General features: G+C 35.8%; 1 protein-coding gene across 7 annotated transcripts in view; it reads left to right on the top strand.

Annotated features, from left to right (window-relative positions):
- Positions 1-25,970, top strand: part of FUT8 (fucosyltransferase 8) — a 436,921-nt gene that overhangs the window by 156,940 nt on the left and 254,011 nt on the right. Inside the window, exon 6 of one of the 7 annotated variants that reach the window (XM_027843714.1) lies at positions 25,147-25,299. The exons of 4 other annotated variants lie outside the window; for them this stretch is intronic. The gene's annotated coding sequence lies outside the window, so the exon portion shown is untranslated. Of the gene's footprint in view, positions 1-12,035; positions 12,074-17,813; positions 17,930-25,146; positions 25,300-25,970 lie in introns of all 7 variants that reach the window. 2 more of the 7 variants (XM_027843712.1, XM_027843713.1) reach the window with 2 other exon arrangements.

Below are 25,970 nucleotides of genomic sequence, written 5' to 3'. Positions count from 1 at the left end.
ACATGGCTCGCTTTGACTCCTTGGAGAGATGAAAAAGGAGTTATCAGAGTATGCTTTATCATATACTGAGAAGCAAAAAGAAACATTATTTCACAGGCTCTTTGGTCATCACATATTGTAGTACCAGTAACCAATTAAACAAAACAAAACAAAAAACCTTATCTCCTTATCAAGGAGATAATTTCCACTTGTCCAACAGCTTACTGGGATAAAGTGATAAAGAAATTCTTTGAAGAACTTGATAATATCTACCTCTTACCCTTCAAATGAAAGCAACATACACTTTGATACTTAGTTGCAGAGGTGGGAAAGGGTAAGGATGGAAGAGTACATATGGAGAAACATGATCCAGGAAAAATAAAATGAAAGAGGCCAAAGACTTCTACATTGCACAGATTACCCTTCTATGTAATGAACAGTTCCTTAAAAAAAGAATTGCTAGGTGTTAGACATGGTAAGCACCAAATTAAACTATAAAGAATGGAAGTATTTCAAATAGGAAAGACATGTTATTGATGATGTAGGAGTTACCTCTGAGGTAACTGTCTGTGTACAGTCACACTGTTGACATGTCACAGCTAAGATCAGAATTTATAAAACAAAAGAATAATAAGAAAAAGAGATGGTATATAATTAAAATGGTTTAACCCTGAATTATTTAAAAAATGAATTGAAAATTAAAATAATGGGAAATGGACAACAGAACTAATATTGACACCAACTATAAAAATTTAATCCAAAAGCTTAACCAATGTAAATTAATTGCCACATGGAGATCAAAAGAACCTAGAAAGCACCTTAATATCAGCACATACCTGATTCAGATGAAGCCAGATGGAGAAATATGACTGTGTGTGAAAGGTAATACCGGTTTAAAATATAGCTTGCCTGTAAAATTTACTAAAAACGATGATGGACAATTATGAGCAATATCTTTTTGTAAATTAGAGAGAAGCAGTGGATTTAAACCAGTTTAAATAAAGCAAGATATCCAAGTCAGCAGTCATCCTAAAACTATTCAAGGATGAAAATGATAGAAGAAATGTAAATAGAAGGAAAATGGAAGAGATTTGTTTTTTTCAAAACAAAAAACATTTCAACAAACCATTTTCTCCATGAAGGGTAATAAGACCATAATAGACTCTAACAGCACAGTCTTTGAGGTATCTGTAGAGGAGGTTGAAAGGCATAAAAGAGAACAAAGATGGGAGAAGTAGCAGGATTAGGCCAGGGTTATATAGGAAAAATTCTGTACTGGAGACAATATGATTGTGAGAATACTGGGGGCCTCATATACAAGAGGAGAGGAAGGTTCCAGAACTATGGGGGAAAAATTTAAACCTGAATAATTAGTATGGGAAAAAAGTGACTAAGAAAATATGTCATTATCAATCTATGTCTTATCTGCAAATCTTTATGAGAGTTATCCATACATGAATCAAGGGCATCTTCAGTGAAGATATTAGTAGGGAATAAACAGGTTCTCCCAAGTGATATTCAACAACGGACAACATCTTTGCCATCTTACAACTCACTGAAAGATGTAGAGAATATGAGATCTTAATTTGTATTTATTGTTTGTTTATTACATAAAAGCATTTGATTTAATAGTATAAACATCACCTTATAGGCACTTTTACTTTGAAGTGTCTCTTATTCATACATAGTTTACGCAGAGTTCCTTGGATGATAAAGCAGTAAATATAACTTGGCTAATAAAGAAATAATTCTGATAATAAATAACAGAGGAGGCAAAAAAATTCTATATGTATGCTCACCAAAGGTATTTGCAACTGTGATGAAGAAGATCCAGCAGAGAACCTAAACTGAAAAGGAGATCCCTCCTAGATAGTAAAGGCTTCCAGATGCTCTTGTTTACTCATTGTGCTGATTGCATCAAGCCTTGGGACCTTGCAAAGTTGTCTGGAAGAAATCAGTAATCACTCAAAGAAGCCTCCCCCAGCATCTACACAAGAAAGACCAAGGGATGAACGTTGTCTGTTACCTAGATTTTCAGCAGTCATTTGGTTGGAGACCTTGTAAGCTTGTCCACCATTATGTATATCTTGGACTTACAGTACAGAAGGACAATAATCTGGGCTCAGATTTGAAAATGAGGAGAGCATTGGGAAGTTAGAAAGCTATTTTAACCACCCCATGCTTTCCAAGAAAGCAAAAACATCTTTTCAGTACTAACATTTTATAAATACTGATATGTAAAACACCATAGCATGGAAACACCACTGCCTCCAAGGAATTAAGAATGAGTAACACCCAAAGGACAATGGAGAGGTATATGGTGGGAGAATAGATCATTATGGTTCATCAGAGTTTAGTTCCTAGTGTTGTCAGTGTTTACATTAATGTTTTCATCACTTATATTCTCTTAATTCTTCTTTCCTCATTCTGTTTTCACTTCATATCTTTTCATGTTTATTGGAATTTGCCTTATAATTTTTTATTGCGATTAATGTTTACCTCTTTGTTTCTAGTTTTTTCATTCAAATCATGCTCCTATGAGTATTTTGTTATTATATAGGACCTTTCTGTCTTTAATCTCCTTGGAGGATAGGCCTGTTATCTGTAGTTCAGAGTATGAATAGGTTAAGTAACTTTTTCACACCTAATTCCAAACTGTTTTTCAGAATGGTAGGCTAATTTACAATTCAGTGAAGTAGTGTATTAGTGAGCTTATCTTTCTACAGCTCCTCAAACATTAATTCCTTCCTCCTTTTAAAAATAATTTTTGCTATTTGATGGGTGTGAAGTGAGCCCTCAGGATTGCTTTTATTTTTTTTCTTATGCAGATTATGGAAAGTCTTTAACATGGCTGTTCGTTTGCATTTCTTCTGAAAGCAGTTTACACTCTATCTTTTGTAGAATTGATTTGTGGTTTAGATATTTGTCTGTTCACCATGTATCTTGGGTATCATAGCTTCTCAGAGTATTTAATGCAAATATTTTCCCCTCTTAGTACTTTCTCTTCTTATCATAGTTGCATTGATTTCATTCATGCAAAAGTTGTAAATTTTTATTGAATTGAAATACCTGTTGATGGCCTTTTCTAGGAGTGACTATGAAAGGGAGGGCAAATTGTTTTGGTTTTAAGATACTAGGTGTCTTATTGACACTTCTAAGACACTACATGTCTATTGATCTTGAACATGATGAAGATGGGGGAAAGGTATGTGGAATGATTAAAGAGGAAGGCTTTTGGAAGAGCCTGGAGAAAATGGGGAACAAAGGCATAAGTTGGGTGAATGACTTTGACTAGGAGAAAGATTACTTTTTCCTCAGAGAATGGGGGACAATGTAGAGGAATTTTGAAGTATGGAATAGGAAAGAAGAGAAAGCTTGCTAAGATATCTTTGGTTTTTGTCAGTAAATTCATAGATTTTCAGCTAGTGTATGGATTGAAGAGGTTTGTAACAGTGGTTGTGTAAGAAAATATAATGGAGTACAAATTAGGGAAGAATAAAAGTCCTATACAGCAGTGAGGGCCCAGTTGCTGCTTTTTTTGTGAACTCGGTTGACAGGGCTTTGTGATTTCCTCATAAGCAACAAATAAGAACCAAGAAGGTGGATGTTGTAAGGTGTTGAAGACATTGTGTAGTTGAGCTGGTTAGCTGAACTGCATAGTCATGAATTTGAAGAGAGGTAGGTCATGTCACACCAAGAGTGATGGATTGGGAAAAGAGGAAGGAGGGTTTGAGTGATTAAAAAAAAAAAAGAGGGGACGCAGATTTGTGGTTTGCTATAAATATAACTATAAAAAATTGGCTTTTATCCTCTCAGAGGGAAAAAAATTTAAAGACTGTCCCATACTGGTTGTCCCATATTCTCTAACTTGAAGTCTTGAAGTACATAAGACCTGCCTCCTGCTATCACCATCTAAGGGAGTGGTTTTATTAGATTCAATATTGATATGTTGAGTCCTTATACATTAGTAATAGCTATCAAGTTTGTGAAACTATGGTCATATCTAGAAAAAGAGAAGAGTAGGAGAACTTTAAGAACTTTAAAAGGTTTCTCTTTCCCATGGTTGTGTAAAAAGGATCAAAGCTATGGGCTAATAATATTAGTAATAAATAATAATAACTAGCATTTATATAGAGTGTTAAGGTTTGCAAAGTGCTTTGCATATCTTATTTCATACAACCACTGGGGGAAGTAGTTGCTATTATTATCCCTATTTTATATTTGAGGAAACTGAGGCAGACAGAGGTTAAGTGATTTGTCTAGCATCACACAGCTAGTGTGTCTGAAGCTGAATTTGAACTCAAGTTTTCCTGACTCCAGGAACTGCATACTACCTAGCTACCATCTGGTGTGAATATCATCTTGCTTTCATTTTGATAATTTAGGGTGTTCAAGGAGAACGGGTGTGAGGGGTTGCTGAGCCCTTTTCAGCATTCACCTTTGGTGTCTGCCTGGCACTCATCTCTCACCTGTGGTTCCAAGAAGCCGTAGCATGCGCAGCAGCCACACCCTGTGTGACTGTCTTTGCAGACGGGCTAAACCAGGTTGAGGGTAACCGATGGACCTCAGACTCGTTGGTGACTTGGGGGTGCGGTGTATATGCCAAACATATAAAGACTTTCAACGGGTGGAATGGATAGATGACAACAGTTTGTTCCAGCAGCCATGAAGACAGCTGAAGCAGGCACTGTGGAGTGCTTAGAGCTTGATCAGACTTTGGAGATGCGAAGGTCATCCACTGCATTCTGGGCCATTGCCAGTTCCCTTGACTTTTTTCTTGCCAGTGTTCTTTCGATGTCTCAGAAGAGAAAGTAAGGCTAATGACTTCAGGTAACTTCCTCGCTTAAATCTTATTCATCCATGCATCTTCAAGACATCACCTCATGATGTTCTTGGTCCTCAAAGTTCGTTGCTGGTTTATTGATTGAAAGAAGTAGTTGTGGTGTTAGAAGTGGAGTCTCTGTGTCACATAGGAAGGGGTGTGCAGCTGAAATAGATTGCTTTGGATAGGTGTGTCTCCATGGACAAAAGTTTCAAAAATGATAGAATGAAATTTGATTATAATAATGCTGGCTTTGAGAAGTGAGTTAAGGAATGAACATTTCTTTGCAGTTTTAATGGAATACTTAGAAAATAGTAGCATCAAGGATTTGATTTTTAGCAAAACAGCAGACAAGATAGAAATTCATAAAACTACCCTTGCAGAACCAGTAAATTGAATTGTTTTTCTAAGGGGTCTTTTATAAAAAGAAAAGATGAACAATAAAACAAAAGAAGGCTTATGAAAGCTCAGTAGAATCACACTTTGAACATTTTGATAAAATTGGGACCGTTTATGAAGAAGACAGAATTTATACAAGGGCATCAGAAATGATAAAGTGAATTGCAATTTTGATTTACAGTATGGAGAGACAGACTGATGGAATATAATTTTTGTAGTCTGGGAAAAAAAAGTTAATGGAAAATTGGATTGTACTGTAGTTACATAAGTGGTTAAACTTCCTGACCTCTAAGATCCCTTCCCAGTCTAAATCTATGATCCTGTGAATGAGGGAGAGGAGAAATTATGCCCTCTATCTGAGAACTATGGAGCTAAAAATAGGAAACATTTCACATACAATTTCCTGACCATGTAGTGAATATGAAAATGGAAATAAATGGGCATATGGAGATGTTAACCTCGGTTTGAGTTGTATAGAAACAGGTTAAACTAAGTCTCGGGTTGGGCTGATGCTAGAGGTCAGGAATGGTCAGCCTTTGGAGCCCTTTCCTGTTCTCTGATCTCTTAGCTCATGAAAAGAAAATATGAGCCCTCAGATAAATGCTTCTAAACCTCGTATTTCTCTCCCTGTTATATTGTAAGGTCAAATAGGTCCACCACTGCTATAGGGGAAGCTTCAGAGGTGGCATCCATTTGCTCATTTGTGCTGAACACTGTGCCATTAAATGAAATCGTGTGTGTGTGTGTGTGTGTGTGTGTGTGTGTGTGAGAGTGTGAGATTATCCACTTAGCTCCAGGTTAGCGTGTTGAAATTGGTCAGTTTTAATTTCAACCATATAGTATGCTAGCAAGAAAGAAGGTAAACTTTTCTCTTGCAATAAGACTTGTCCATTAGGACCCCATTGAATGTGAAATTTGTGCCAATTCAGTTTATCCTGGACTTGGGAGACTTCAGCACATACATTTTTGAATGCAAATGTATGCTACTAATTACAAATGAGACATCTGTATATTAAACCAAGTTTTCTACTTAGAACCATTTTATCAATAGTTAGAATTATTGTGTGCAGTTTGAAGTAATAAACTCACAAAAAATGGTTTAGTATGAAAGGAAGCATGGTATTGTACTGGAAAAAATAATAAGAATAGCTAGTATTTACATAGCACTTTAAGGTTGGTAAAGCACATTACAAATATTCTCCTTTTATCCCCACAATGACTTTGGGAGGTAGATGCTATTATTATTATTATTATTCCCATTTTACAGATGAGGGAAGCTGAGGCAGACAGGTAGGGACTTGCTCAGGGTTACATAGCTAGTAAATATTGGAAGTAGGATCTGTACTCTCAGCTTCCAGATTCCAACCACCTGGTTGCCTGAGATCGGATTTGAATTCTGGCCTGCTACTTACTACCAGTTGAGAGGGCTAGCTTGTGTAGTAGATAGAGCCCTGGAACTGGAGTCAGGGAGACTGGAGTTCCAGTAGTGCCTCAGCCACTTAGCTAGTTTGGTTACCCCAGACAAGTCCTTTAACCTCTCAACTTCATTTTTCTCGACTGTAAAGTGGAGATAATAATGGTCCTCATCTCATAGGGCAATTGTAAGAATCCACTGAAATATATGTAAATAAAGCAATTTGTTTCCCCCCCCCCCCAAAAAAAAGCCAAATTTTGCTTTATAAATGTTATTATTGTTGCTATGTCTGACTTTATATGTTGCTTCACTTTTCTGGTCCTCATTTTCTCATCTGTAAAATATATATATATTGGACATTTCTCAGGTCACTTCTGGATCTAATTAGTGAACTGGTGTGAATTATGTCGCAGTCCTTGACGACTAATAATAATAGTATTTCTTTAATGCTTTAAGGTTTTACCAAGTGCCTGCAACATTTTGTCATTTGATCCTGACACCTCAGAAATATGTACTGCAAGTATTATTATTCCCATTTTATGGATGAGGAAAATGAGGATCAGAGAGGTTAAGGGACTTGCCCGTGGTCACAAAGCTAGTAATTTGGAGAGCAGAGTCATACTCTGCTTTCTTCCTGACTTATTCCTAGAGGGCTCTTTCCATTACCATCAGGCAACTTGAAAAGAGACTCTGTCTTCAGATTCTCAGTCCTCATAGGTAGCTATCCTATCAAAAGAGCGTTTGGGCATTTTGTTTGTTGTTCTTATTTTTGTGTTGCTTTATGTCAGTTAATGTCTCCTTAAGGACTTATTCTACCCCCCATGCTCCAGCAGTTGCATAGACATATAAATTTTTTTTTTTGTATTGTAAGGAAAAAAAAAACTGATTTAGTTATCATGCTGCTTTCCCAAGGAAAATAATTCAGTTATTTTTATATTTGTTTATTTTCCAAAAAGCAAGAGCTGCTAGCTAGTCTGTTATAAAGTTCATTGTAAAATTTCATTTTTAACTAAAAAAGATACTTTCAGCTCTTCTGCTAGCAAACATTTAGTCATATTTTGTTATTTATCATCTTAAAGGTTAAAAATGTCTCAACATAGTACCAAGAAAAACATTCCTCTGAGGAACATACTTAATACATCAAGATCTAGTGCCTGAGAGGATTATTATGACTGAGTTACATATGTTTGAGAATAGGATTTTATAATTGAAACTCAGAGCAGTTTCTTCTAGTGATGTGAATAGCTCCACTGTCACTGGAATATTAGAGATTTATCAATTTGCAGAAGTTCTTTATATAATCTTTCTCTTATACAAATTCTTCTCATTTGCTTTTTTCCCTTCTACTAACTTTGAAATATATAGATATGAAAGGATATGGTAAGGGATGAATCTCAGACTAGTGTTCCCCAACTTCAGAGTATAAATAGCAAGTCATACTTGTTTCCTATTTTCCACAGTGCCTAGAAGAATTCTTTGCTAGAGTATGTATTTAAGATTGGTTGATTTTATAAAAAATGGATTTTTTTTTTTAAAGAGAAAGGTAAAGTTTGATACCTATACTTAAATTAATTCTGGCAACCTCTGTTATCTGAGCATGGCAAAGCATGTGCTGAGGCTACATTTCATCACATTTTTTCAGAATGTTTAATTATGTGATAAAAATTTTGCTATGGAATGGATTGAATAAAATCATAGAATCATAGGGTAAGACAACACAATTAGGTTATTAAATGTCAGGGTATAACTTTACAATGTATTCCTGTACTTTTTTTTTGGTGAGGGGAGATGACATATACTTGAAGAGGGCTTTTTACAACTTGCAGACAACCATAATTTATGCTCCTTATTACTTTTTATTCACATATCCCATTTGTCGAATGTATGTCTGAAATAAAATTCAGTTTCATTTGGTTAGTGGATATTTAATTGTATGGTATCTTTTGTGCCAGTGAATATAGCCCTCTACCAACTAGGAGAGAACTTAAATTAAGCAAAGGGTGACTAGTGAAAAACATTTTATATTTGTGTCTGTATGTAAGCATACAGACACAAATGAAAAAATAAAAATATACCTTTAGAATCATCTAGGCTAGAATTATATATATATATAGATAGATAGATAGATAGATAATATATATATATATATATAATGTGCATAATTATATGTAGTTCTGTGTTATATAAATTATATGTAAATACCTAGCAAAATTTATATAGATGAATAGTCTGGAGTGTGCACAAGAATTAATTTAAAAGGAAAAAATGGTAGAATTCAGTTAAATTATTTCGCAGCATATTTTACTGCAGAACTCTTTGTTGGATTCTTCTGTAAAAATGCAGATGTAATTAAAACACATCTACTGTTCTCATGGAGTTTATTTGGTACAATGTGGATGCGAAAAAGAAGAAAAGTTTGCAAATATAAATAGTCCAAGGTTGGATTTGATAAATGCCAGAATACAATCAGTGTGATAGGAGTTCAGAGGACAGTGTAGTACAGTGGATGGATTACTGGATATGAAATCCGAGGACTTGGGATCCTACTCTGACTGTCCCGTATTGGGAGCTTGGGCTCACAATACAGCCTTGGTTTCCTCATCTTTAAAATGAGAGAGTTGACTGAATGCAATTCTTAAGATCCTTTCTAGCTCTAAATCCCATGACTGCACTTTGGGAAGATCAGTTTGACAGCTGGGTGGAAGATGGAATGGAGTAAGAGGAGGGATTTGAGGCGGGCACACCAACCAGAATGCCATTTCAATGGTCCTGGTACCAGGGTGGTGGCAGTGTTAGAGGAGAGAAGGAGAAATATGTAAGAGATATGATAAAGGTAAAATCAACAAGACCTGATGACTGATTGGATATGGGGGATGAGAGACCAGGGTAATTATGTGCTTTTGTGATTGACTCTTTAGAATCTGAAAGCACCATGCTTGGGGACCCCTCTCTCCCAATTTGACTGTGATGATTTTGGTGTTTTTAACAGGAGATTTCATTTTTTGTGTTTGTGGATTCTCTCTAACTATATGTTGCTATCTTTTTCCTATATTTCGGACTGACTTTTATTATTTTTACTACATCCTCAAAATTTCTTCTATTTCAGTTATATTCTTTTTTAGAGGTTAAAATTAGATCACATGTTAAGTGCTTTGTAAACTTTGAAACACTTTATAAATGCCAGATATTACTATGGAGTGTCCCTGTGTTTTTTATTCTAAGTGTTTGCTTTTCTTTTCTTTTCTTTTCTTTTCTTTTCTTTTCTTTTCTTTTCTTTTCTTTTCTTTTCTTTTTTTTTTTTTTGGCTAGGCAATGGGGTTAAGTGACTTGCCCAAGGCCACACAGCTAGTAAGTCTTAAGTGTCTGAGGCCGCATTTGAACTCAGGTCCTCCTGACCCCAGGGCCAGTACTCTATCCACTGCACCACCTTATTCTAAGGTTTTAGTCTATTGTCAGACTTGCTGACTCTTTTCCTTAAGGGGTTTGATTTCTGACCTTATTTCTTTGCTAATTTTTTTTATTTAATTTTTTTATTTTAATTTTGAGTCATTTCAAAAGTCTTCCATTAAAAAAATAGATCTCTAAGAATTTATTTGATATCTAACCTTCTAGGGGATTTTGACTCAATTTCTTTTGTTGTGAAGTCCATTGAGATGACTCTTGTTGAATTTTTTTTCTCTACAGTCAGCTTCATTTGTTTTAGTCATTCTTAATTTTTTTTTCTATCTTGTTTTAGTTGGGGGGAAAATGCTTATTGTTAGGCCTTTCCCTTTAGCCTGCTCAGGGCTGTTCTGTCCCCCATCCACTCCTTCCCTTTTTTTGTTCTCTCAGGTCATCAGAGTTGCACTAGAGATCTATTTGCCTTAGAAGGTATAGGTGACCAATTGTGACACTGCTGCAGAGAGAAAGTACATTTTCCTTTCTGCATCTGACTTTGTTCAGTCCTTAGGCTGGTTGTGAAGGAAGAGGTCAGAGAAAGAACCTCTATGACACTACTAAGAAGGATGCTTTTAGAATCTTTTGCATCCAGGCTGCTCCACCTTTTCTTCACTCCTGCTCTATATGTTGTTTAAGAGGCAGAAGCACTGTGGGACAACTGACTGTTGGTCTTATTTTTTTGCTGTAAAAATTGCCTTAGAGTGGGTACTTTAACTTTTTCTCTTCCTATTATTGCTGAGTTTACTTGTATTATTTGTTATCATGAGGGCAGAGCTGCTCCCTAAGAAACTTCTCGCTCTACCATTTTCCCAGTTGTCAGTTTAATTCTTGTGGTCAAAGAAGTGCCCAGATAGACTTCTCCTTAGAAGTCTGTAAAGTTGTCTTGGTTTTTTGTAAAGCAGTCAGTAGAAGTACAAACATGGACATAATTTGCAGTCTACCACATTAGAGCATTTATGCCTTTGAAGTTGATACATAGTGTCCTTAAATTTCTACTGTGCCAATATAAAGAATGGGGCAGTATTCAGATCATTCTGTGTCAGCAGGGTAGATAAGTCCAAGATTCAAGTTTTGGTAAAGTTAGAGAAGATTACTTTCTTTGATGTAATGAATCTTATATTTACTTAAACTGAATCTGGGGTTAAAAGTGACTACCTTCTTGGTATTTCAGCTTTTATCATTTCCCTTATTTACTTTTTGGTTCCTCCCTTTGCCTTACACTGTACCCTTCTCATCCATTATCCTTTCCTTGCTTTAGGAGCTATCTGCTCTGGGTAATGTATTCTCTTTTCCTAAGACCTTAGAAGAGATTAGAAACCAATCTGTGTAAAGACTTGAATTCTTATCATTTTAGAGTCTTCTCCAAACTGGGAGTGAAATTTGACCCATACTGATAAAGGGGCATTTGCATAATTAAAAGGAAAGGCACCAAAGAAAGACAGAAGGTTGATGGGAGTGGTGACAGTCAATGGAAGCCAGGAGGTATTCTCTTATATGGGCTATTGCTGGATTAATATGACACAAATTCCATCAATCACGGTACATCTCATATCCATTTTGACCTGTAAAATGATTGTTGTACTACCTGTCTTATAGGAACATAGCACTTAGAGCTGAAAAGTTCTTTAGAAATCATTTAGCCCAACTTCATCATTTTACAGATAAATTGAGGGCTGTTAAATGACTTGCCTGAGGTTATACAAGAAGTAAGTAGCAAGATTGGGATTTGAACTCATATTTCTTTGTTGTGTAGAAAGGACTTTTAAACAGTAACATGTTACATAAATGAGAGATATTCCCTTCTCTTCTAAGGAAGAACACATAGTTCTCAAACATGATGGTGTGCCTACTGATTTCTTATCTGTAGGGATGCTACACAGATTTAGACTTCTAGGTCCCAGTCCTCCAAATGGAGTATTATGTCCTCATCCAACTTAAATACCTTCCCTTTGAACCCATTGTGTTTTGATATCTCTCTTTCAGATCACCCTCTTCTTTATAGAGATCAATTAGAGGAACAGGTAAGTGACTCACCATTGCATCAAGATCATGAAATACAAAGCTAGCCTCAGGACTCATCCTAATTTCATTCAAAAGTTGTGCTCCATTTCAGTTCAACAGATCATAGTATCAACTAAGACATTATTATTTGGCTACACTATCAGTCAAGACACAATTCTTCTTTCTCTAACTCTTAACTACCTTTAGGGACATCACTTTCTTCTGGTTCTTGATTTGAGGACTCATATTTCAATGTTGAAAGTCTAAAGTCCCTCTTAAATACTTTATATATTTATATAAATGCTTTTAAAGTCCCTCATAAATGCAATAAATCCTTTGGGATTAATTCCATGGGCCATTTCATTTACAAAAACAAGCCAACTTTTATCTGGCTGATGACTTTTATGTTCTTCTCCTGTAAAAATGCTTCCATTCCTTCCCCTTCTAAAGTTATGCATCACCTGTGCAGGTACAAGTAGACTAGAGTCACAGTTTTTAGGGTTATTTCTGCTATCTGAAATCTGTGCAAAAACTGCTTCGTTCCTCCCCCCACACTTATATATGACATTATTACTTTAACCTTGCCCCTAAGAACTTTGGTTCAGACTCATAGTTATATTTTCAGCTGGATCTCATTTCTCATCTTTTGTTTGTCTATCTCCAGTTCGTATAATAACTGTTATGGACAAATTCTTCTATTTTTAGAGAAATTTCAGTTCTCTATCAGTAAGATTCTGTTTTTGGCCATTATTATAGCTTCTTTCCCTTTTCCCGACTAGCAGGACCTCAGCTTGGTCCCCTCTTACATCGTGTTTTATCGTCTGATCTGTTAGCAAGAGGGTGAAAAACTGGGCTAGAGTAATCTTTAGTATAGTTTGGAAGAGCAGGGAAATGGAGCATATATGCTTTCCAACTAGCCACACAGTGAGGACACTTGGGGCAAGACTAAAAGCCTTCTAAAGACTCGTTAATATGAAAAAATTCCCTGCAGGAGAGCCCTTCAGGGAAGATACATTTTCCAGATACATTTCTAGGTAACTGAAATTTCTTTGTAAGAACTCCATTTCCCTTTGATAATGCTTAAATTAAATTTATTTTAGCAAGTGTTTTTGTTTATTCTTTCCTGTAAATCAAACCTTGTTTGTTCACTTTCATTAAGTATTAGTTACCTATCAACTGATGCATTAAATTAAAGGTGGTTTAATTCTGAGGTTTTTTTTCCACTCACTGAATGTTATTTCCTATTTTGGTTACAGAATTTAATGGGTTATGACTAAATAATAAATAATGATAGCTAACATTTATGTGATGTTTAAAGGTTTGCGAAAGGCTTTACATATATTATCTGACTGGATCTTCACAACAATTCTGAAGTAGGTGCTATTATTATCATCCCTGTTTCACTGATGAGGATAGTGAGGCCAAGAGAGTTAACTGAAGTATGACTTACCCAGGATCATACAGCTAGTAAATATGAGGCAGGATTAAAACTTCATCAAACCATAGAGGACTCTAGAACTCTTGTGGAAGGAAGAGTAGCGTTCATACCACAGGGTGGAGAAACTGTTTCTGAAAGCCATCAAACCTTAAACAGGTTTTAAAGACCACTGTTAGTTTGTTAAAGGTAGAAGCCAGTTGCCCCCTGCAGCCCTGTCCCTCATAAGCCTTCACTACAGCAGCCCTAGCACCCCCATGCACATACAAATGTGTGTCTAGCTTTTCCCTACCACAGATGTGTTTAGTTCTATATTTTTCAGCCTACAGATTCTAAGTTAAGCCACTGCAAAAAAATTCCCAACAACCTAATACCTTCTATGGGGTGGGGGTGTGAAACCTCAGGAAAACCTCACATGATGGTTCATATGTTGAGTGGAACTTGTTTCCAGTGACAAATGCTTTTTTTATTTCGTCTGTTTAGGTACAGTAAACTGAAGTAAATTTTTAATGCTGCTCATTATTTCTTTAAAGTTCTAATGAATTTTAAAACATTGGTAGTTGAAAATGGTATGCAAAAATAAAGTTGTGTTAAATGATTGAGATTATATTATTAAATATAGTAAGGAAGCAAAAAAAAGGGAATGCATTTAATAAATAAGATGTGCTACTAAATTTAGCTATTTTGGTGTGTACCCTCCTACCCCCAATTTAAGGGAAAAAAATTTTTTTTTAAAGATTGAGCCAGAAAAGATGGTGCTTTGGGAAGATATTAGGTACCTTGTGAAGAAGAATTTTTTGGAGCCTGACAACTTTAAGAAAAATTCCCAGCACCTGGGAGATCATTATATTGTATGATCTCAAGATGCTGTGTTTCTTATTGAAAATATGTCCCTCAGAGAAAAGAACTCCAATGAAAGGTGAAGGATAAAAATCACCATTTTTACTCTGTGTGAAACTCTGCCATTGACAGTGATCACTGCAGTTATTTGGTTGATTGGAGACAGAGGAGTGTGACCCATAGGATTTTAGATTATAATCTATAGAAGGAGATTGTATATCTGGGATAATTGTTGAAAAATATTAATCTTTCCTTATCACTTATAGGGAAGGGATTTATTAGCCCCAGTCACACACACAAAAAATTAGTCTATGACTTAGGTTATCTTTCCTCAAAGTTTGGTTTGCTCATTTATTCTGGTAGTGTTTTTTTTTTTTTCATGCTAATTGTAGAAGAGTGTACATTATTTCCTTTAAAATAGCTTGAAGAGAAGTGTTAAGAACAGCAACTTGATTTATATGGAGTATTCATGAACTTAACCAAAACTTTTGACTTTGGGAGAACATTGTACACAGTACACGTTGTGCGATGACTAATGTTGATAGACTTAACCTTTCTGAGCAATACAAGAATCTAAGACATCCAAAGGCCTCATGATGGAAAACACTATCCACATCCAAAGAAAGAACTATGGAGTTTGAATGCAGATCAAAGCATATTATTTGCTATTTTTTTTTCTTCTGTTGTGTTTTGTTTCCTCTTTCTGGTGGTTCCTCTTACTGGTTCTAATTCTTACCTACAACATCACTAATGTGAAAATATGTTTAATAGGAATGTATATGTATAGCCTATATTAGATTGCATTCCGGCTTGGGGAGAGAGGTGGGGAGGGTGGGAGAGAAAAATTTAAAACTCAAAAGCTTATGGGGGCAGCTAGGTGGCGCAGTGGATAGAGCACCGGCCCTGAAGTCAGGAGGATCTGAGTTCAAATCCGGCCTCAGACCAAACGCTTGACACTTATTAGCTGTGTGACCCTGGGCAAGTCATTTAACCCCAATTGCCTCACCCCCCCCCAAAAAAAGCTTATAGAAGTAATTGTTGATTATTCAAATAAATTAATTAAAAATTAAAAAAACTTTTGACTTTGTAAATTAGATTTATATTTCTGTAGGATATATTGCGAAAATAATCTGTCAGAAGTTCTTAATAGTCACCCCTTTATTCCACAAGGAAATGATAGCAATGAAAAGTTTTACTTGTAACATCAAAAAAACTTCATTTTTTTATAGTATTATTGTTGATATTATCTGTAATTTCAACAGTGCTTGCTCCCTCCACTGATGAAGATTGCAACCATTCATACCTTTTTATACACATGTAATACTTTTGTCTGTGTCCTTCATAAAGCCTTCACAGGGAGTCCACTCATTATGCTTGGTGGGAGACATCTTTTAATATTCTTGACATTTTGGGGAATACCAATGGATCTCATGGGCTGTCAATCAGTCATTCAACAAGTTTTTATTAAACACAAGTGCCAGGCCCTGTGCTTGATGTTGGGGAATAAAAGTACAGAGAATAAAACAATATCTACTCTCAATGAGTTTACATTCTAATGGGGGAGAAGACAAGTACATCAAGAATACAGCATATTGCTCTTCACAGGAGGGCAAGTGCTTAATAAATATTTGTTAGATTGTTGTTAATGTAATTGGCAATATTGCTAAGTGTAATTTTGCATCCTGGAAATACATTCACCTCTTGAAGATAGACCTTATTAGTTATTAAATGTACTGCCACGTTTCAGTCCTTTTGTTTGACTTCAAATTGAATTTGATTAGTCTCTTTCTTTGTTCTAGCCATTTTCTTATTGAGTTAAAATAATATGTTAAGAGTGTCTTATATCCAAGATTATAGTATGGGATTCAGTAATTCTGCCAGTATTTGTTTTTATTATTTGTAATTTTGTTTAAGGTTTTGAGTGAATTATTTAATAAAGGAAGAATTTTAAAGGCAGAATCATATGCACAATATATTCTATTAATGTGTGTAAATGAATTTGAAGAGCTATATAAAGTGCTTTTAATCAAAAGATATAATTAGTTATTTATCTCATTAAAATTTTTTTAACCACTTGTGGCCTCCTCTATTAATTAATTTATTACTTCATTCAGGGCAATAGCACCAAATTTAAGGCTGGATTTTCATTGATGTTTGAGTGATAAAAGGAAACAACATGGTCTGCGCCTTAAGTGAGCCTTAAGTAAGCCAGGTGAAATAATCTTGCAGAAAAACTATAAAGGCAGTTGTGTATTTGTGCTTCCTAACTAATTAAATTAACTTCTAAAATATAGACTGGCTTCAGTGCAATACTAGAATATTTTGTTATCACTAATTCAGAATGCAAGACCATTTAAATTCATGTGTTCATGTAGTATTACTTTAATGGTAATAAAAGTACAAGAATAATAGATGTGTGCTTAGCTAATGTATGAAACTATTGGAAGTCAGATTTTATTATCCTGGTAGGTACTATAGGAAATATTTTTGGGGATAATTTGCTTTAGTCAGTTTCATTGACTAATTTTTGCCTAAATATAATAAAACAAGTTTAATGACATAAAAAATCCCCATTATTGTATATTTAGGTTATGGAGTTAAGCATACTTATTTTTAGGCCTCCAACCCTCCCTACATTGGCTTATTTGCTTTTGAGAAGACATATCTCTGTGTCAGTTTTTGATAAACTATAAGAATTTAGTCACGGTACATTGATGAGAGGCCAGTTCATGAGAATGTTCCTTTTTTTATGTCTCTTTAGTCATACATTTTTGAAACTTTGATTTATAGATGTATTTAAATGTCTTAAACTATTTAAGTAGACTTAAGTGCTCTTCTAGTGTTGAGGATTAAGGATTATTTTTTGATTACTATTTTGATCAATGAATTAATTGAGGATTAATTTTTTCCCCAAGTTATTGTTCTGAAAGCAGACCCCCTGGGAATAACTGACTTTGCCTTGTGTTTCATAATGTCATTTGCCCTTGTTCAGTGTGGGCATTCAGTGTGTATTTGCCAAATATATGAATGATTGCTTTTTTCTGTTGTTGTTATCATAGAATATCTGAGTTGGAATCAGGGAGACCTGGGTTTGAAACTTGCTTTAGACATGTCTGAAGCTTTGTGATGCTTCTCATCACTTACCAAATGACACAACCTCAGGATTCTGGTAAGATGTGTAGGGTAGATCAGAAAACTTTCGGCTTTCCAAGTTTCCGGGACCAAAAAAAAAAAAAAAGACAGAACAGAGGCAGCAGAAAAAAACAAAAGTTAGAGTTAGGTAGTTATTTTCCTAAAACAACTTGAGAAGACCCCAGGAATAACCCAGCCACGCAAATACCTCCAGGCTGATTGTGCAGAATCTACAAACTCTGGGGACAGCTGTGTTGGGAGGCAGCCTCAGCCTTAGAAACTGTAGTCTCACTGTGTGGTTGTGTGTGTGTGTGTGTGTGTGTATGTCTGTCTGTCTGTCTGTTTCTCTGAAGGCTGAGTAGGTGAAGATTGAAGGACCTTCCACTGTCAAGGGACACCAAGCACAGGAGTCCTGCCCAGACTTGTCCCAGACTGCAGCTGTAGGAGAGAAGGAGTGAGCACACACCTGGTGAGTGCAGCAGCAATAACTGCTGGCTGTGGGAACTTGCAGGAGAACAGAGTCCCTGGTTTCAGTTCCAGGGCAAAGAGGACAGCTGTAGTTTGCAGCCACCCACCCGAGGGACCACAGGGAGCAAGATCATTTGCGGGACAGTGTGGCTAGGGGCCCTAGCCATGGCTTAGGAGTGGAGAGGAGAGCCCTGGGACAGACCTCAGAAAATAACAATAAGAAGGACCTGAGACTTGGAGCATCATTTTCCAAACTTTGGGACTGTAACTTGATTACACGAATAGCTGCTAAAAACAAGCAAGAAAATGATTAAGCAAAGGAGGAAGAACCCAACCATAGATAGTTACTAAGGGGATGGAGAAGATCTGGGTTCATATTCAGAAGAAGATAAATGAGGAAGTTGATTCATTGAAGACCCCCTACTCTGTTCCAATCAGTATCAGTTAGTTTGGTATGATTATAAGTTCTGGCCCCAGAGCTATGAGTTGTAGATGGTAAGATCACTTGCATAATCATGGGAAGCTGGATGGAAGCCTTCCACCCTTGTTTTTCCTTGTTGTTGTGACCAAACCCATTGTGGTGGAGGTGACTCAAATACATGGAAAGTCCCCCAAAATTATTTTTGTAACTCTGGACATTTCTCTCTTGTCCAGCATGAGCAGGTACCCATCTTGTAACCATCTTATGACCATCTACTCAGTGGAGATATTCCTTGCTTTGCCCAACTTGTGACTCTGTTGATGTATTGTAATAGAGAATCAAAAACTTAAGAAAATAATTCCTTGAAAACTAGAATTGGGTAAAAGGAAACTCATGACATTCTAAGACACCAAAAAATAATAAAACAATCAAAAGAATGAAAAGATCGAAGAGACAGTGAAACATCTCATCAGGAAAAACAACTGATCTGGAGAACAAATTGAGGAGAAACAATAGTTGGACTACCTGAAAATTATGGTGGAAAAAAAGAATCTTGATACAATATTACAGGAAATTATCAAGGAAAATTGCCCTGAAGTTCAAAGAACAAGAAAGCAAAGCAGAAATGGAAAAAATCCACCAATCACCACCTGAAAGAGATCCCAAGAGGAAAACTTACAGGAATATCACAGTCAAGTTTCAAAGCTCCTAGGTTAAGGAGAAGATAATGGAAGCTACAAGAAAAAAAAAGCCAGTTTAAATATCATGGAGCTAAAGAATTACACAAGACCTAGGTCTTGTCTTATATTTTGTAGAGCAGAAGAAGTGGGGTTATGACCAAAGGTAACTTAACCAGAAAAGTTAACTATAATCCAGAATTTTTAAAAAATGGACATTTAATGAACTGAAAGACTTTCATGTATTTGTGACAAAAATAGCAGAATTTAGGGGGAAATTAGACATACAACATCCAGGAGAAATGAAAGGTAAATGTTAAAGACCAATTATAAGAGACTCAGTGAGGTCAAATTGTTTACTTCTTATAAGTGAAAATATCAGTACACTTATAACTGTCATCATTATTTGAGTAGTTTGGAAAAAAGGCTTGGGCTGAGCTGTGTATGATGAGGTGATTCTAAAAAAATAAAACTAGGGAGAGATAATAAGGAGTAATTATCTCATATAAATGAGGCATAAAAGAAAAAACTGATACAGAAAAAGCTAGTAGTAGGGAGGGTGGGTGGTGATGGAACCTTACTCTCTAGAATGGGTTACAGAGGAAGCAACAAATATATCCAGAAACATATAAAAGTCTTCTAAATACAGAAAACAATGAGGGCAAGGGGATCGTGCAGAAGGAGAGAATAAGGAAGGGACTCTTGGAGGGACAAATAGGTTAAGGAGTTAGGAAGGCAAGGTAGTGGGTGGAAGTAAAGCAAAGGATTGAGGAAAGATAGAAATGGGGTGAGAAGGATAGTGAGGAAAAATAGGAAGAAGAAAAATATATAAGTAATTATAGCATAGAATGTGAATGGAATGAATTTACCCATAAAATGGAAATGTAGCAGATTAAAAATTTGAATTCAATAGTATGTTGCTTTTAAGAAATGCTGTGAAAATGAGAGATACACACAAAAATAAAATAAAGGTCAGGAGTGGAATTTATCATGTAACAAAATCAGGGTAGTAATCATGATCTCAAAGTTAAAGCTAAAATAGATTTGATCAAAAGAGGAGAAAACTAGGGAAACTATGCTATGTGTCGGTAATGTCTTAACTCTGGCCCCAGGAGTCATATTCTCTGGGATTCAGGTTATCTTTATTATATAAGCTTTGTTTAGTGGTTAGTTGTATGTTTTTGGAGTAGTAGGTTAGTTTGAGTTCGAGGCTCAACTCAACTTGTTGGTCTCAACAGGAATATAATAAAGATTTGCAAAGCTCTTTACATGTGTTGTCTCATTTTATTCTCAGGACAACCCTATAAGGTAAATACTCATCTGAGAATGCATAATTAGCTAATAGTAGTTAACACTTGCATTGAAAAAGCCATTAATTACTCTTTCTGAAATTGCCTAAAACCTCATTGGTTTACAGGACTTGTCCAGTAGTCTTCTATCTTTATCTTTGCTCCATTTAGTAAGACCTCATTCCTTGTACTGTGACTTTAAGGTCTCATTCCTTTGCAGAATCAGTGATGAAGAATGAATGCAAAAGGATTTATGTGCTCAGTGATGTTTCTAGCCAGTCAGGGTATGGTATTTATCTATATTTTCCTTAAGATTAAGAGCAGCCAGTTTTAATTAAATCAACCATCAACCATAGATTATTTATCTATTGCTTTTGTTTATCTCCTTTATAATATATATTTTCCTATTAAATAAAAAACTAATTATTTATGATAGGTTTTATTATAAACTGTGAAGAAACAGTTTCTGCAGTTGGATTTGACTTGATAATATTTGTAGAACAGGGACTTCAAAAATTTGTTTTAATAAATCTTTTCATTAAAAGTAAGACTGTTACCATATTATAACTGAAATAATCCTTTCCTCTTGGAACTGCATGCAAATGTCTTAATTCAGTCCTTTAATGATTTATTAACCTGTCTTTATTGACATCTTATATTAAATTTACAGAGCCATATGTGGTTTAAACTGCACTAACACTTTTAAATATTTGCTGAAAGTTAATTAGACTTTCAATGTAGTATAAACAGAGTACTTGCAACCTCATTGTATTCAGGTGTTTTTACTTGCTTTTCTAGGCACATTTCAATACAACAAACAAATTTTTCTAGTACTCCCTCCCTCACCCCCGAACCCCTTACTAGTTATGTGACCGTGGGCAAGTCACTTTAACCATTACTTGCCTCAGTTTCCTCTGCTAAAAAATGGGGATCGTAATTGTACCTAATTAACTCCAGGGGTGTTGTGAGGATAATATGAAAAAAAAAATTTGGAAAGCACTTAATGCAGAGTCTGGCACATAGTAGGCACTTAAGAAATGCTCCCTCCCCCCTTTCCTACCTTCCATCCTTCCTCCTCTAATGTGATATAAAATGTGTCAGAAAACATAAAATAGGTTTCTGGTACTTCTAATCCTTATGCCTCTATGGCTTTCTTCGTGTTGTTAAATATCCTGTATTGTTAAATATCCTTTCCTTTGCTGCTTGTATTCAGATGGGGGGGGGGAAGGGAGCCTGAAGAGCACAACGTTTAGTTTGAGCTCCCTAGTTCCAGTTCTGGTATCCATTGGTAAGGCCAGACGTCCTTATTCTTGGGTCCCAAATGTTATCTTCCCAGCCCCTTTTCTCTGTTTTTCCTAAGATAAACGTTGGGAAGTAGATGTGGCAGCAGTTCTCAAAATGTGGAAGGAGAAGTCCCCTGGGGGCCCCAGACCTTTTGGGGAGGGGTCTGCAAGGTCCTTTTCATAATTTCATTATTTTCATAATAATACTAGTATGTTTTAATTTTTAATGTGATAAATATTGATAGATATAACCCACGTAAACAAAAGCTTTGGGGGAGGGGAATTCCTTAATAACTTTTAAGAGCATCATCAGTTCCTGAAACCAGAGTGTTTGATAACATGGTCTCTTGAAACAGTGAAATCTCAGGGAGAGGGAAGCAGGTTGTAAGCAAAGCACAACATTTCTTCTCAGTATTTATAGGTCTTTGACTTCCTAGTCAAAGGGATGTGATGGTAGGGATTCCTGGACCTGGGCTTGAGGACCCCTTGCCTTTTCTTTTTAAATTGTTTTGTTAAATATTTCTGACATAAAAATTTTTTAAACAGTCATTTAAAAAATTTTGAGTTCCAAATTTTCTCTCTTCCTCAGCCCCTCTCTCCTTGATGAGACAAGCAATTTGATTTTGATTATGCAGAACATATTTCCATATTGGCCAGATTCTGCATGTAGGAAACATAAATAAAATAAAACAATAAATATAAATACATTTTAAATAAAAGTATCTTTCAATCTTTATTCAGACTTCATCAGTTCTCTCCAGAAATGGATAGTTTTTTTTCATAAGTCCTTAGGAATTGTGATGGAGCGTTGTATTGCTGGGAATAGCTAAGTTATTCACAGTAGTTCATTACACAGTATTGCTGTTACTGTGTAAAATGTTCTCCTGTTTCTGCTCACTTCACTTTGCATGAGTTTATATACATCTTCCCAGGGTTTTTTCTGAAACCATCTTGTTCATTTACAGCACAATAGTATTCTATCACAATCATATACCACAACTTATTCAGCCATTCCCCATTTGGTGGGCATTCTCTCAATTTCCAATTCTTTGCCACCACAAAAAGAGCTGCTTTAAATGTTTTTTGTTTAAGTAGGTCTTTTCCCTTTTTCTTTGAAATCTTTGGGATACGAGTCTAGCTAGTGGTGTTGCTAGGTTAAAGGGTATGCACAGTTATATAGCCGTTTGCATGTAGTTCCAACTTGTTCTCCAGAATTAGTTTGGTCAGTCACGTTAGAGCATTATTGTCTCAATTTTCCCGCATTCCCTCTAACATTTCTCAGTTTTCCTTTTCTGTCATGTTAACCAATCAAATAGGTGTAAAGGTGGTACCTGAGTAGTTTTAATTTGCATTTCTCTAATCAGGAGTGATTTTGAGCATTTTCTTCATATGACTATTGATAGCTTTCTTCTTCTGAAAACTGTCTGTTCATATCTTTTGCACTAGAGAGTGGCTCTTATTTTCATGAATTTGGCTCAGTTCCCCTATATATTTGAGAAATGAGGCCTTTTTCAGAGAAATTTGCTACAAAATTTTTTCCCAGTTTCTAATTTTCTAATTTGGGCTGCATTAGTTTTATTTCTGCAATCAAAATTATCTTTTTTACTTCTCATAATCCCCTTTATGTCTTGTTTGGTCATAAACTCTTATCCATCCATCTGATAGGTACATTTTTCCATGCTCCATTGATTTACTTATATCACCCTTTATGTCAGAATCATTTATACAGTTTGACCTTATCTTGGTATATGATGTGAAGTGTTGCTCTATTCCCAATTTTTGCCAAACTGCTTTCTGATTTTCCTGGCAATTTTTTTTCACATGTTGAGTTCTTACTCCAAAAGCTTAGATCTTCAAGTTTATCAAACACTGGTCATTTACAGCTGTGTATTATGTCCCTTATTTATTTTCTTGTTCCTCTACTCTGTTTCTTAGCTAGTAACAGATTGTTTTGATAATTAACCACTTTGTAATATAGTTTGGAATCTGGTACTGCTAGTCTACTTTTCTTAACGTTTTCTTTCATTGGTTCCCTTGATAGTCTTGATCTTTTGTTCTTCCAGAGGAATTTTGTTACTGTTTTTTCTAGCTGTATAAAATAATTCTTTGCTAGTTTGATTGGTGTGGCACTAAGTAAGTTAAATTAACCTTGGTTGAATTGTCATTTTTATTATTTTGGCTTGACCCACCCATGAACAATGAATAGTTCTCTGTTTAGATGTCTTTATTTGTGTGAGAAGTGTTCATAATTGTGTTCATATAATCCCTAGGTTTGTCTTGGCTGGTAGACTCCCAAGTATTTTATGTTGTTTGCAGTTATTTTAAATGGAATTTCTCTTTTTATTTCTTCCTGATGTGTCCTTGCCTTGTTTTTTTCTGGTTAAACAGAACCTGGATTTTCTTTAGGGGAAATCACTAATGAATCAGGAGACTTAAGTTATGGTGTGATTGCTTGTCGTGGGGCCTTCCAGCCTACTTGTGCTGACTTAATATTCTTGGAGGGGGGGGACAGGATCGACAGTCTCCTAATGAAGGGTACAGCCAATCGGGGGTCCTCACATTTACATCTTGAAATTACTTTTTATTACTACATATAAACTTTACCTGGAGACAGGAAGTCCTGAGTTCATATTCGAGCTCAGACATTTGCTAGCCATGTGATCCTCAGCAAGTCATTTCATATATATACCTCAGTTTCCTTATCTGTAAAAGGAGAATAGTAACCTATCCTACAGAGTCATTGTGAGGATCAAATGAGGCCCTTAGCACAGTGCCTTTCACATAGTAGGAGCTTCCCTTCTCCTTCCAATTGTATATACTTCCCATAAAATGTAAGCTCTTTGAGGGTAGAGACAATTTCATTTTTGCCTTTTCATCTTCAGTTCTTAGCACAGTGCCTAGCAAATCTTTTTTGTTGTTGTTCAGTCATTTCCAGTTCTTTGTGACCCCATTTGGGACTTTCTTGGCAAAGATACTGGAGTGGTTTGCCATTTCCTTTTCCAGCTCATACTACAGATGAAGAAACTGAGGCATACAGGGTTAGATGACTTGCTCAGAGTCACATAGCTAGGAAGTGTCTGTGGCCAGATTTGAACTCACAAAGATGAGTCTTCCAGACTCCAGGCCTGGGGCTCTATCTACTGTGCCACCTAACTTCCCCATATACTAAAATGTAGTATATATTTAATGTTTGTTGAGTTGAATAGTAACTGAAATTGATGTAGCTCTAGCTTCACAGTAATCCTCTGAGGAAGGTATTTCCTGTATTATTGGCCTTGGTTTACAGATGAAAAAAACAAAATTTGCAAACTTTAAGTGACTTGCCCAGGGTCACATAGCTAGTGAGTGTCTAAGGCAGGATTTAAACCCAGGCCTTCTTAATTCTTAAGTCCAGCACTCTATCCATTGTACCATATTTTTTAGCCTAAAAAATCTCAAAGTTGTTGCTTCTATGTCCATATCCTGATGATTCTATGAAAGTGGAATCAGTAAATCAGTTAATAAATAGACCTGATTGATGACTGGTTTTTTCTTTATTTTGATTATAGGGAAGAGTGGAGATAGGAGAATAATGCTGGATGACTGAATTAGATAGGAGTATGTTTCATCAAGGAAAAAAAGGAGGTAGGCCAAAGACACCAGGAATAGAATCCAACATTTTCAGCCTTCATGCCTGTAGGAGTGGCATTGTTTACCTTCAGGTAGGTGTGGGTTAGGATAAGTAGAAATTGTTCCAGGGAATGTTTTGTTCACTAATCTACAAGCCAGGTAGTGTTGTCCCAGGGGAGTCATTAATCTAGGTGTGTGTCAAGGCTTAGTATGATTGGTGTGGCAGATCACAGCAACACCAAGCTGCAGTAGATGGTTTCTGTCTCTAATCACAGCCTTTTCAGTGTAGTAGAAATGGTTTACAGCTTGTGCTCATCTGAGGTAGCCTTTAGAACCTTGGCTTTACTTGCTTATCATGTTGAGATTTTCATTGTGAAGAGAAGAAATGTGTTTCAAAAGTCATGAACTATATATTTTTTTAAAAAATTATTGATGCATTCTAACATAGTTGCTTTCCAATAAATCAGTTCATTTTATTTAAATTTTCTTTATTATGAACTTAATAAATACCAACAAATAGAATCATTTCTGTATACGAAGAAGAACATAAAAAAGGATTATATGTGAAACAATGAACTTCTGTTACATAGTTCTTTTAAAGCATGTGTTAAATTTAACAAGGTGTTAGCAAACCTGGCCTGCTTCTTTCTTTCCCTTCTGAACTTACTTTTGCTCAGTTCTGTGCATTTTTTAAAAAAAGTTTCATTGGTCCTTCTTTCCTTCCTTCCTTCCTTCCTTCCTTCCTTCCTTCCTTCCTTCCTTC

This window comes from Vombatus ursinus, unplaced genomic scaffold (genome assembly GCF_900497805.2).
Source record: "Vombatus ursinus unplaced genomic scaffold, bare-nosed wombat genome assembly UNPS02014926.1, whole genome shotgun sequence".
NCBI classification, from domain to species: Eukaryota; Metazoa; Chordata; class Mammalia; order Diprotodontia; family Vombatidae; genus Vombatus; species Vombatus ursinus.
Note: the sequence above shows the minus strand (reverse complement) of the source record. Positions and strands in the feature narration are given on the sequence as shown.